General features: G+C 37.5%; 1 protein-coding gene across 1 annotated transcript in view; it reads right to left on the bottom strand.

The window, feature by feature from the left end:
- The window catches only part of TMEM117 (transmembrane protein 117), a 497,557-nt gene that overhangs the window by 232,201 nt on the left and 251,378 nt on the right, over positions 1-13,978 (bottom strand). The gene's annotated exons all lie outside the window — the stretch shown is intronic.

The raw sequence follows: 13,978 nt of genomic DNA, 5'->3' as shown, positions 1-13,978 counted from the left end.
CCCATAGTTCTCAGTTACTATTCCTCGCTATGTGCTCAGGACTGAAACTCACCCTGCTCAGCGTACCATATGTGGTGCTGAGGGTCAAAACAGGGCCGACAGAAGGGCTCACATACAAGGCCTACCTCCTGTACAATCTCTCTGATCCTGAACACAGGATTTTTAAGGCGGTGAAACTATTCTATGCAATATTTCAAAGGCAGGTCCAATTTTTGTGCATCTGATAAAACACATAGAAAGTTACAAAATGAAGAGTGAACCCCAGGGTTAATTACAGAATTTTCAGAGATCACAATGTAGATCATTGTAGATTCATTAGTTGTAACAAATGTATGTTCACTGTTTAGATATTGATACTGTGGGTGTGAGAGTGTAGGTATATACTGAGAACTTTATCTATTTTCTGTTCATTTATTTAAAAATTTTTCATTAGTGAATCACCGTGAGGTACAGTTACAGACTTACAAAATTTCATGCTTGTGTTTCAGTCATACAATGATCGAGTACCTATCCCTCTACCAGTGCCCATTTCCCACCACCAATGGTCCCAGCATCCCTCCCACCACCCCCAGCCCGTCCTGTCTACCCCACCCACCTCTGTGGCAGAGCATTCATTCCCTTTTGCTTTCTCTCTCCTTTTGGGTGTTTTGGTTCGCAATAGAGGTATTAAGAGGCCATCATGTTCGCTCTAGTATACTTTCAGCTCACATATCCCATCCCAAGTGGACCCTCCTAGCATTGTTTTCGTGGTGGTCCCTTCTCTATCTCAGCTGACTTTTCCCCCAGCATATGAGATGGCTTCTAAGCTTTGCAGTAATCCTCCTGGTACTTATCTCTTGAATTCTTGGGTGTTAGTCTCCCGTTCTGTTACTTTATATTCCCCAGATCAGTGCAATCTTTCTATGTCTGTCCCTTTCTTTCTGACTCATTTCACTTAACATGATACTTTCCATGTTGATCCACCTATCTGCAAATTTCATGACTTCATCTTTTCTTACAGCTGCATAGTATTCCATTTTGTAGATGCATCAAAGTTTCTTTAACGAGTCATCTATTCTCAGACACTCGGGTTTTTTCCAGATTTTGGCTATTGTAAACAATGCTTCAACGAACATAAATTGCTCTAAAATATAAAACTTATGTAGGTGCAGGAATACCCTCAGGTTCACTTACTTAATGCTTAGCCCAATGATCTCTGGTTACTACTGATCTGTTTACTGTCCCTGGATGTAACTTAAAAATGTTTCAAAAATTTCTTTGATTTTAGGGTTACACCCAGTGATTTTCTGGGATTACTTCTCACAGTGCTTGGGGGACCATATGGGATGCTGGGGATTGAACCGGGTTACTTGCTTGAAGTCAAGCACCCTACCCACTTTTGCTCTGGCCCCTAAAAAATAAACCCAAGACTTTTTGATGTTTTTGAGCTTCTAATAGATTGAACTTTTCTTTTTATATAATTCATATATGGATTAAATTATTATTTAATAACAAGAAGGTTTGATTTTATCAGTCAAAATGAGCTAATAGTTATTTTCTTCTTATATCACTGACACAGTTCAGAGCAGAGAAATTCAAAATTATTATATTACTGAATCAAATCAAGGATTAAATACCTCAATATGAGACCTAAATCCATAAATTATGTTGAAGAAAACACAGGAAGAACTCTTTATGACATTAAATCTGAAGGTGTTTCAATAAAGCACTAGCAAGACTTAACAAAGAGAACAACCAACACCATCCAAAATGGGGAGAAAAGAACAGAAACTCCCTCAAAAAAGACATATAAATGGCCAATAAGTATATGGAAAAATGCTCTTCTGCACTGCCATCAGGGAAATGCAAATCAAAACATCAATTAGATATGGAGCGATAGCACAGTGGTAGGGCGTTCGCCTTACAAGCGGCCAACATGGCCGACCTGAGTTCGATTCCTCCACCCCCCTCGGAGAGCCCGGCAAGCTACCGAGAGTATTCGATATGCCAAACACAGTAACAACAAAGTCTCCAATGGAGACGTTACTGGGCCCACTCGAGCAAATCGACGATCAACGGGAGGGCCTTTACCTTTACCTTTAGTGATGTCAAAAAGAAAAAATAACAGATTGGCATAGATGTGAGTGAAAAAAGAACCCAGGGAGATGGAGAGATAGACGACAGGCAGGGCATTTGTCTTGCACAAATTTGATCCCTGACACCCTATATGGTTCTCTGAACCTGTTAGGAGTGATCCCTGAGTGCAGAGCCAGGAGTATGCCCTGAGAACTGTCTGGTGTGGCCTCTACTCCCCCCAAAAGGAAGGTTTATCCACTGCTGGTGGAAATGTCCACTGACTCAATCTCTTTGAAAAAAAACATGGACATTTATGGAAAAAACTAATTTCCATTTCAATCAGAAATTCCACTTTTTGGCATCTATCCCAAGGACCCAAAACTCTACTTAGAAGAGATATTTGCACTGCTTTCTTCACTGCAGCACTAGTTACAATATCAAAAATCTGGAGACAACCTAAGTGTCCAAGAACAGGTTAAGAAACAGTGCCATATATTCACATGGAATATTACTTGGCTATAAAAAAAACATGAAATCATGAAATTTGTCTCTGCGTGGATAAAACCATAGGGTACATGCTGCGTGAAGTCAGCTAGAAGGAGAGGGACAGATACAGAATGCTTATTTTTTTCTATGTGGAACGTAAAGTAACACAGTAAGGAGATAACAAATGACCACAGGGAGCAGAATCTGGGAGCTTATTTACATAAATGAGCTTACCATGGGAGAAGATGGAGGAGGTGAGGGAAAGAGGGAGTCTCAGGGACAAGGCCTGAGAAAATGGTGGCGAGTGTGCAGTGGAACTATGTATGGAACTTTATTATTAACAGTACTGTAAATCATGGGAAATAAATTTAAGTTTTTAAATAATCAAAAGTGAACAGTGATCTATAAAATTGACAATGATTTGTTACTTTCCACAAATGTAAGGAATTATAAAATGAATGTAAATCATATAAATTCAGTACCTAGCTCATTTATTTTTTTTTTCCCCTTTATTTTATTTTATTTTTTTTAAAGTTGTAGATTTACAATTTTTTGTGCTTTGGTTTCAATTATACAATGATCAGATACCCATCCCTCCACCAGTGCCCATTTTCCACCACCATGGATAATATCACTCCCACCCCCATCCCCCCATCCCCCCGTCTCTGTGGCAGGGCAATCCCCTGTGTTAGTACCTAGCTCATTTATTAACATATCCACTACCATTTAACGATATTCACAGCTCAGTTGGTGAAGACCAGTGAGCATACATTTCAATCAGCAATTTCAGCCAGTTTTATTATCTTTGATTTTTAAAGTAAAAGTGAAATTGTGGAACAACATATAGAGTGGTTTGGTGAGTGATTAAGAATTGAATTTTATTTACTAAGAGGTCCCATTAATGTTTTGATATTGTTCATAGATTCAGTTAAATACTTCAACTATTCATGCATATTTGTTTTGCTTATTCTTTTAGACCACTATTTGCACTACCCATTTGTATAAACAAACTTGTTCTACCATACTTTCAAGTAAATATTTATTATTGATATCGTCTTTAAAAATTTTAAATGAATTTCTTTTCAGGATATACCCTAATTTTATTTTTCTTGATATTTCAAATTTAATGGTTGCATCCAAAACAAATGTGAGGGAAATTTAATATGTAAGATCTTGAAACAATTCATAAACATCTGACAGCCTGAAAACATAAATTATCAAGACATAGCTAATGAAATCAAACTGCAAACCAGCGATAATCTGAACAGACTAAATAGGACAAAACAGTCAATAAAATCATAATGTAATGAACTGATCTTACAGGATAGAGAGATCACTAGCAAGAAAATTTCCAGTTAAGTTTAGTGATTTGCTTATATACAAGTGGATGCAGTGATTTAGGAGTTGAATCTCTGGAAGTTTAACAGGAGGCAGTAAACATACATCAGCAAACCAATATGTATTCATGCTTCACTGAAGACCCATCTGTGCCCAGACAGATTATAATGCACAGCTGTCTCTCCCAGCCATGTCTGGGTAACATAAACAAGATTCAGGGCTTCATCTCCAAGTAAATTATGAATAAGGGGTTGATCTTCATGAAAAAAGACCTGTGCTAGGGGCTGGAGCAATAGCATAGCGGGTAGGGCGTTTGCCTTGCACGTGACCAACCCGGGTTCGATTCCCAGCATCCCATATGGTCTCCTCTTGAGCACCGCCAGGGGTAATTCCTGAGCGCAGAGCCAGGAGTGACCCCTGTGCATTGCTGGGAGTGACCCAAAAAGCAAAAAAAAAAAAAAAAAGACCTGTGCTAAATACACTAAAATTCAATTTAAAAATTCTAAATATGGCTGAAGAGACAGTACAGAGGGTAAGGTGCTTGTCTTATATGCAGTTGATCCCAGTTCAATCCACAGAACTGCATAGGATCCTCCAATGCACCACCGGTAGGGATCTCTGAGCAGGAGTAAGCCCTAGGAAGAGCCAGGTGTTGCCAAAAAAATTCTAAATATCTTTAAGGTTTGAAGTAAAACTCTCATAATCAAATCTAGATTTAATATATCAATATTTTGTCATTCTTTTTGTGTTTGATGTAAAATGTTTAACAGATTATAAATCTAGTCATCTTATCCAGTCACTTTATATATAATATAGTGACTATATTATCAAAGAAACCATTTTTTCAGTATTTTCCTTAAAATTATTAATTATTAGCCTTTGAAGGAATGTGATGTAGTTCAATACATGCTTATAAACTACCTAGAAAGTATCTAAAGCTGTGCTCTAAGATCTCCTAGAATGTCAAAAATACTTTGAACAATTGTTAGACATAGCCTCAAATGATTAAGATTATGATTAAGATCTAACAATGTTCACAGATAAGTTACCTCTCAAAATTTCCAACACTAGCTATTCATTATTTTTCATTTCTATGAGGGAAGTATATAAGAATACAGGAAAGTAAACCCACCTTGACTGTAAATATATTTACCAAGTATCAATTCTTCCCTTCATGTTATATCTTGCTTGAGTTCATTAAATTAAACTCATTTTCTAGATATAGAAACCCTAGCATGATTTCAAGTCATATATTCTCCTGTAATCTCAGCGTTTTATTGAATATTAAGGTAAGTGAAATGTTTTTCACTGATTTTTATGCTGATTTTTTCCATTATCACTACTACCAGTATCTAAACTTGGTTCATAATTATCTGAAATAAAGCTATAATCTACTCATTCCCCATGTGCGCTTAAACCTTATTAAGACTCCTATTGACACCTCAGTGATTTCCGTGAAAGCAATAAGATATGCCAGAGATACAGGAATCTCGGGCCCAGAACATACTGGGCTTGTTGTAAACTCAGTGATTGGGGACAAATAATCAAGTCAATAGTAATCTGCCCTTTTTGATGCAGAATGCAGAATACCACTCCTGGGAATATATCCCAGAGAGGCAAAAAATGTATAGTTGAAGTGACATCTGCACTTGTTTGTTCATTGTAGCACTCTTTACAATAGCCAGAAACTGGAAAAAACCTGAGTGTCCAAGAACAGATGACTGGTTAAAGAAATTTTGGTACATTTACACAATGGAGTACTATGTAGCTGTTAGAAAAGATGAAGTCATGAAATTCACGTACAAATGGTACTACATGGAAAGTATCATGTTAAGCAAAATGAGTCAGAAAGAGCGGGATAGACACAGAAAGATTGCATTCATCTGGAGAATATAAAGTAACAAAATGGGAGACTAACACCCAGGAGTGGCCGAGACTAGTACCAGGAATTTTGCTCCATGACTTGGAGGCCAGCCACATGTGCTAGGGGAAAAGGAAGCTCAGATAGAGAAGAGAGCACCAAATAAAGGGTGTTGGGAGGATCCTCCCAGGGTGGGAGAAGCATGCTGAAAGTAGACTATAGACCAAACATGATTGCCACTCAATGCCTCTCTTGCAAACCACAGGACCCAAAAGGAGAGAGAGAGAACAAAAGGGAATGGCCTGCCATAGAGGCAGGAGGGATGGGGGAGATGGGGGGTGGGAGGGGTGATGGGACACGTGGTGGTGGAGGATGGACGTTGGTAGAGGGATGGGTACTTGATCATTGTGTAACTAAAAACCAAGCACAAAAATTTGTAAGTCTATAACTGTACCTCATGGTGTTTCACTAATAAATAAATAAATAAATAATATTTTTTCTTTCTAAGAATTTCCTGAGAATTACATGAAATAAAGTATGCTGTTTTTCTTGTAGAGCTGTTTCACAATAGGCATGCAAAACAGCACTCTAGCTACTGGCTTCCATATTTTAAAATAATACAGTGATTCCTACTGTCATAGACTGAGGCATAAATATGAAGAAACTCCACTCCTTGTAAGGAATTTTTAAGTAAATCTCCTTTCACCTCGGTATTTTCCCTTGTCCTCCTTCCTCCTACTCAGCGTGAAATCAGTGTCACCAATCAATCATTCTATAAAGTATCTCAACATGCTTTTATGCATTTCTCTCTTTTCTGGAATACCATACCTTTTTCTATGATGAGATTTTTTTACTCAATTAATATAGACTATATATGGTCAGTATAGTTAAAATTCATAGTTTCCCTGGTGTATTACTATAGTACTTTAAAATGTACTTATATTTCCAATAATTTCCCCCAAAGTGCTTTTATGATTTGTTCTGTATGCCTCACTCTACCACAAGTCTTGAAGTGTGAAGGGTGAATAACATGCGCATTCAATAGGTGAAATTCTCTGTCCAGGGGGTAGTATGGTTTAGGAATGCAACAGCATTTAAGTGAACTAAATACTCAAATGATTAAAGTAAGGTTATCTGACACAAGGGTCAAACTAGAAAGAGGATCAAAGAATAAATAAAGCATGTAGACCCTTTTCTCATGCCATTCACAAAGATAAATCCCCAATGGATTAAATACCAGAAAGATATTAAGCCTGCCTCTGTAAAATACAACTTGGAAAACCTAGGCAATATTCTCCAACATCTTGACACTTAAAAGAAAGCAGGGAAGGAAGGAGAAAGTGCCTGTCATAGGGATAGGCTGGGAAGCGGGAAGGAAACAGGATATAGTTGAAAGGAAGTCGACACTCATGAAAGGAGAGCATTGGAACATCATGTGCCTAAAACTCAAACATGAATAACCATAAATAATAATTGCTTACTAAAAAACATGAACGAGAAACACTTTGAAAGAAAAAAGATGTCTTCAATGTGACCTCATTAACAAAGAAAACAAGAGATATAAGCAAGTGACAGTACATCAAAACTAAAAATCTTCTGTACTGCAAAATAAATGAGACCTAAAATAAAGATATCTCACTGATTCATAGAAAAAAATGTGCACCATATATCAAATAAAGGGATCGATATCTAGGATATATAAAGCACTCTCAAATATCAACAACAGTTGGGTCTGGAGAGATAACATAGCAGGTAGGGCTTTTGCCTTGCACACAGCCAACCCAGGTTCGATTCCCAGCATCCGATATGGTCCCTCAAGCACTGCCAGGAGTAATTCCTGTGTGCAGAGCCAGGAGTAACCCCTGAGCATCGCTAGGTGTGACCCAAAAAAAACCAACAACATTGAAACAACCCATCAAAAATAGAATGAGAGAAGCTAATGTTAAGGAAGTATATGAAAGAATTTCATCTTCACAGATTATGAGAGAAATACAAATCAAAACAAAGTCATATTACCTCACTCCAGTGAAAATTATCTATTTGACCAAGACTCGATTCAGTAAGTGCTGGTCGGGATATGGTAATAAAGTAAAACTCTCATTTTCTGTTAGTAGAATTGTTACATGGTTTAACTTCTCTGGAAAACTGTTTGGAGACTCCTCAAATAGAAGTTTCATAAGATCCTGCAGTCCAACTGCTAGGAATCTACCCCAAGAACACAAAATCATGCAAAAGACATATATACAAACCTATTTATACATTTATACATATATACAACCCTGTTTACAGCATATATATACAACCCTGTTTACAGCAGTCAGGTCGGGGAAGAAGTCCAAATGTTGAATAAAAAATTAATGCAGGGGCTGGAGCGAAAGTACAGTGGTTAGGACGTTATTGCCTTGCACAGAGCTGACTTGGGTTCAATCCCTGGCGTCCCATATGGTCCTCCAAGCAATACCAAGAGTAACTCCTGAGTGTAGAGCCAGGAGTAAGCCCTGAGCATCGCTGGGTCTGACCCCCTTCCCCACAAAAAAGAAAAAAAAACAAATTAGTGGATAAATAAATTGCACATGTATGCAATGGAAACTATTTATAAGAAAAGGTGAAATTCTGTAGTTTGCTGTAAATTGGATGGAATTGGATGGTGTCATGCTGAGTGTCAGAAAGTAAAACATAAATACAAAATAATCTTGACCATTTACAGAATATAAAGAAGCAAATCAAAGGATTAGAAAGTCTCTGTTGAACAAAAATCCTGAGACATAATCAGTAGAACTCATAATCAATCATAATCAATCAAAAACTGAGGAGATGGGTTAGGAGAATAGGGAAGGAACCATAGGATAATGGCAGAGCGATCTGTAATTATAACTGGAGGGAACTGGTATAGTGCTCTTCACCTATATGATTTAATATTATTGTAAATTATAACACCAAAATAAAAGTCACTGTCACTGTCCTCATGTTGTTCATCAATTAGCTTGAGTGGGCCCAGTAACGTCTCCATTTGAGACTTGTTGTTACTGAGTTTGTCATACTGAATACATCACGGATAGCTTGCCAGGTTTTGCCGTGTGGGCAAGATACTCTCAGTAGCTTGCCGGGATTTCTGAGAGGGGCAGAGGAATCGAACCTGGCTTGGCTGGGCAGGCTGCACACAAGGCAAATGCCCTACTGTTGTGCCATTGCTCCAGCCCCAAAATAAAAGTAAATTTTAAAAATAATAAAATTTAAAATATTATTTATAATATAAGTTCAAACACCAAAGAGTGTTTTTTATAATTAAAAAATTGCAACAAAATAAGACTCATCTTATCACTATAAAAATAGTGTTATCTTTTCTAGAATAAAACACAAGAGGGTAGAATATAATCAAATAAAAGTTAAGAATACTTTCTTGACTTTTCAAGTTGATAAAGTTAAATTTTAATATATGACTGATAGTTAAAAAAATAAAATATTGAAAAATCTGTGCATGGTATGTTTTGAAACAATACTTTTAAGTAAGTCCAGATACCAATATGCAATTTATACAATCATTTTTGAGCACAATTTAAAGGTCACATTACTATTTTTTCATTTTCTTTTTAGCCACCCAAGTAGTGGCCCAGGACCTCTCCTACAATTCTAGTCAATTGAGCCTGTGATTCACTGTGAAACCCCCCACATTTCCAAGCATTTCTACAATGCTGGAATAAACTGGGTCACCCCACTGCCTCCAAAATCACACCTGCCCATGCCCAGGGAGACATGAGTATCAAGTAACAAACTCAGGTTGGGTACCAGTCAGGTACGTGCCTTAACTGTATTATTCCATCAGTACATACATATATTTAATTAGAAACAATATTCAAAATAGACATATATTTTATGCATATGAAAAAAGTAAAATCTGCCACTGCCTTTCTAACAAAACAACCCAGACATTCATATATTTTTAACTCAATTCATTTGAGAAATAATAAAAAACAAAAATTCTACATTTTAAAATTCAGAACTTGTGTATAAGAGAAAACAGAATAAATCCTCATTGGAATAGAGTCACAAAGTGCCTAAAATTAATTTTGTATCTAACTCATCACATTTCAATGTTGAAATAACATTCACCATGTTTGTAAGTATTTACTTAAAATATGTGTGAACTGCCCCTGGTGCCATGTAATCCCATGAACAGCCAAGATCCAGAGACTATAAAACAAAGCTCCTGGAAGAAAGCGATGCAGAGTCTCATGCCCCCATGCCTGGCTGTCTTCACCAGGACCCCTCGAAGGGGAGAGGGTTGAGTTTCCCTCCTGACCCTGAGCAGAGCCCCAGCAGCTGAAAACCTCCAGAACCCAGCCACAGGCATGCTCAAGGCCACTCTCCGCACACTCAGACGAGCCTCACCCATGAAGGAACCAACAGAGAAAGCCAGGTGTGTGGGACCCGGGGCTGGTATCTCCAAGGCTGTTGGGATCAGGACTGGGCCTCCTCCACCCAGATCCCCCACCTTCCAGTAACTAGTTGCAACCACAAACTGCCACTGGTGCCATAAAATCCCATCAATGGCCAAGGCTCAGACACTATAAAAGCAAGCTTCCGGACCTGTTATAGTCTAGCCCACTGATGTACCTAAAGCAGCACAAATGGGTTTGGTTTTAACATACTTGATTGTATTTCTTATATACATTCTCTGTCCCTCTCAGAGAGCCCGGCAAGCTACTGAGAGTATTCTGTCCACACAGCAGAGCCTGGAAAGTTCCCTGTGGCATATTCGATATGCCAAAATCAGTAACAATAACCAGGTCTCATTCCCTGACACTGAAAGAGCCTCCAATATGGCAGCGTTGGGAATGAGAATAAGGAGAGGCTGCTAAAATCTCAGGGCTGGGATAAATGGAGATGTTACTGGGGCCTGCTCGAGCAAATCAATGAACAATGGGATGACAGTGATTTTTATTAAAATTTCATACTCTAATGATATCAAATAGACTGGAGAAATTTTGTTTGTTCATATATTTTCTTTTTTTCTCTAAATCTAATGAACCTTTGATTTATTTTAGATAAGCCATGTCCTAATTAGCATTTACTTACTCATTAGAAAAATTATTACTGATTTTTCACTTAGATAAGGAGCCTAACAGTGAAATTAATATTTATAAACTACTTATATTAAAATATTGAATTTTAATATATATAAACTCAGAAATTTTAAAAGCAAAGGAAATTGATTTTTGTCCATGGTGTGAGAAAGAGGTCTAAATTTACTTTTTTTACAAATGCCTGACCAGTTTTCTCAACACAATTTGTTGAAGAGTCTTTCCTTGCTCCAGTTCATACTCTTTTCTTCTTTGTTGAAGATTAGTGGTCCATATATTGAGAATCTGTCTCTGGGTATTCAATTCCATTCCGCTGATCTACGATGTCTTTATTTTAGTACCATGCTGCTTTGATTACTATGACTTTATAGAATGGTTTAAAGTGGGGAAAGAATTTTCCATCTTCTTTTTGCCTAGAAATATTTTGACTGTCCTGACTGAGAAGGGGTTATTACTCCATGTAAATTTCAGAAGCATTTGTTCTATGTAAAAAAAAATCACGAGTATTTTTATAGGGGCTATATTGTTTTGGACAGTATTGACATTTTGTCAATGTTATTCCTTCTAATCCATGAACAAAGGATGTACTTATTTCTTTATATCAAACCTGAATCCATGTATCATTGAGGATAATACAGGTAGTACTCTTCATGACATTGGATCTAGAGGCATTTTCAAAGTCATTGACCATGCAAACAAAAACAAAGACAATGGAACTACACCAAACTGAGATGTTTGTGAACCATAAAGAAAAAACAATGACCAGAATAAAATGACATCCCAATAGGATGCACAAAACTAGATCCCCACTAAGAAGCTTCTGCACCTCCAAAGAAACAGTGACCAAAATACAAAGACAGTCTACAGAATGGGAAAGGATATTCACCGAATACACATCTGACAAGGGGTTGATATCCAGGATATACAAAATACTGGTTAAACTCCACAAGAAGAAAACATCCAACCCCATCCAAAAATGGGGCAATGAAATGAACAGAAACTTTCTCAAAGAAGAAATCCGAATGGCAAAAAAGCACATGAGAAAATGCTCTACATCATTAATCATCAGGGAGATGCAGATCAAAACCACAATGAGATACCATCTCACACCTCAGAGACTGGCCCACATTCAAAAGAACAAAAGCAACCGATGCTGGCGCCGATGTGGCGAGAAAGGGACACTCCTTCACTGTTGGTGGGAATGTCCACTGGTTCAGCCCTTCTGGAAAACAGTATGGACGATTCTCAAAAAATTAGAAATTGAGCTCCCATTTGACCCAGCAATACCACTCCTGGGAATATATCCCAGAGAGGCAAAAATGTATAGTCGAAGTGACATCTGCACTTGTTTGTTCATTGCAGCACTCTTTACAATAGCCAGAAACTGGAAAAAACTTGAATGCCCAAGAACAGATGACTGGTTAAAGAAACTTTGGTACATCTACACAATGGAGTACTATGTAGCTGTTAGAAAAGATGAAGTCATGAAATTTACATACAAGTGGTACAATATGGAAAGTATCATGCTAAGCGAAATGAGTCAGAAAGAGAGGGATAGACATAGAAAGATTGCATTCATCTGGGGGATATAAAGTAACAAAGTATGAGATTAATACCCAAGAATAGCTGAGATCAGCACCAGGAGGATTACTCCATAACTTAGAGGCCAGCCGGGTATCCTAGAGGAAAGGGCAGTTCAGATAGAGAAGGGAGCACTAAATAAAGGATGTTTGGAGGATCCTCCCAGGAGGGGAGATGCATGTCGAAAGTAGACTATGGACTGAACATGTTTGCCACTCAATGCCTCTTTTGCAGACCACAACACTCAAAAGGAGAGAGAGAACACAGGGGATTGCCCTGCCACAGAGACAGGGGGGATGGGGGGATGGGGGTGGGAGGGATATTATCCATGGTGGTGGAAAATGGGCACTGGTGGAGGGATGGGTATCTGATCATTGTATAATTGAAACCAAAGCACAAAAATTGTAAATTTACAACTGTAAAAAAAATTAAATTAAATTAAAAAAAAACTAGATCCCCACCACTAATTTGAAAATGTGCTACTATTCAAGATAAAAAAAAAAAAGTACTTGCTTGCAAAACTTAACAACAACAACAAAAATCAACCGCATTCAAAAATGGGGAGAAAAGAGGAATAGAAACTTCTTTAAGACAATAGTTGGCAAAGAAATACATGGAAAACTTCTCTGCATTATTATCATGATGGCAATGCAAGTCGAAATAACAGTGAGATAATATCCCACACCTGTGATACTGGCAAGCAAGCCAAAAAGTGCAAACCAGTATTGACATGGATGTTTGGGAAAAGTAACACTCATCCACCACCAGTGGAAAATGTCAAAGAGAAGTTTCAACCTCTTTTGTAAGCAATATGGACACTTCTCAAACTAGAAGCACGTGAGCTTCCATATGAACCAGCATTGCTACTAGCCTTCTACCCCAAGAACCCAAAAACTATTCAGAAAAGATTTTTGTCCCTCTATGTTCACAAAAGCAAAAATCTAAAAATGACCCAAATATTCAAGAACAGATGAATAGTAATGAAACTGGTAAGAACCATAATGGCTATATGAGAAAACGAAATATGATATGTGGGTGGATCTGGAGAGTATCATACTAAGTCAAGTAAGTCAAACTGAGAAGAACAGATAAAGAATGACCTCTCTCAAATATGAGACGTAAGCAATCATAGGACAGAAATAACAAATAGCCAACAATGACAAAACCTTAATCTATAGAACTGAATTTACCATGGTCTAGGTTTCTATTGGTGGGGAGTAGGTTGAAGGGGTGAAACTCTTGTGGAAAATGGGGTGTTGGAACACTTTATTGGTGGAAAACTACCATTAAAATATTGTAAATTAGAGTGCTTAAAATAATGTTTTTCTTAAAAATCAAAGGAAATATACCACAGCTAGTGGTGACTCTGGTTGTCTTTCAACACCAGTTCTATAATAATTTTCTTCTTCCTATGCACCATTGCCCTAATTCACAGTTCTGGGAGTTAGTTTATAGACACAGATATGTAATAATAATGCACCCTATTACTGACACCATCCCTTTTGTAATATAGAAACAAGTACAAGAACAGAATGACATCTTCTTCAGCAAGTTGTTTTTTAAATCAATTGTTAGT

This window comes from Sorex fumeus, unplaced genomic scaffold (genome assembly GCF_029834395.1).
Source record: "Sorex fumeus unplaced genomic scaffold, SorFum_2.1 ptg000036l, whole genome shotgun sequence".
In the NCBI taxonomy this organism is placed as follows: Eukaryota; Metazoa; Chordata; class Mammalia; order Eulipotyphla; family Soricidae; genus Sorex; species Sorex fumeus.
This window is presented reverse-complemented; position numbering and strand designations above follow the sequence as displayed.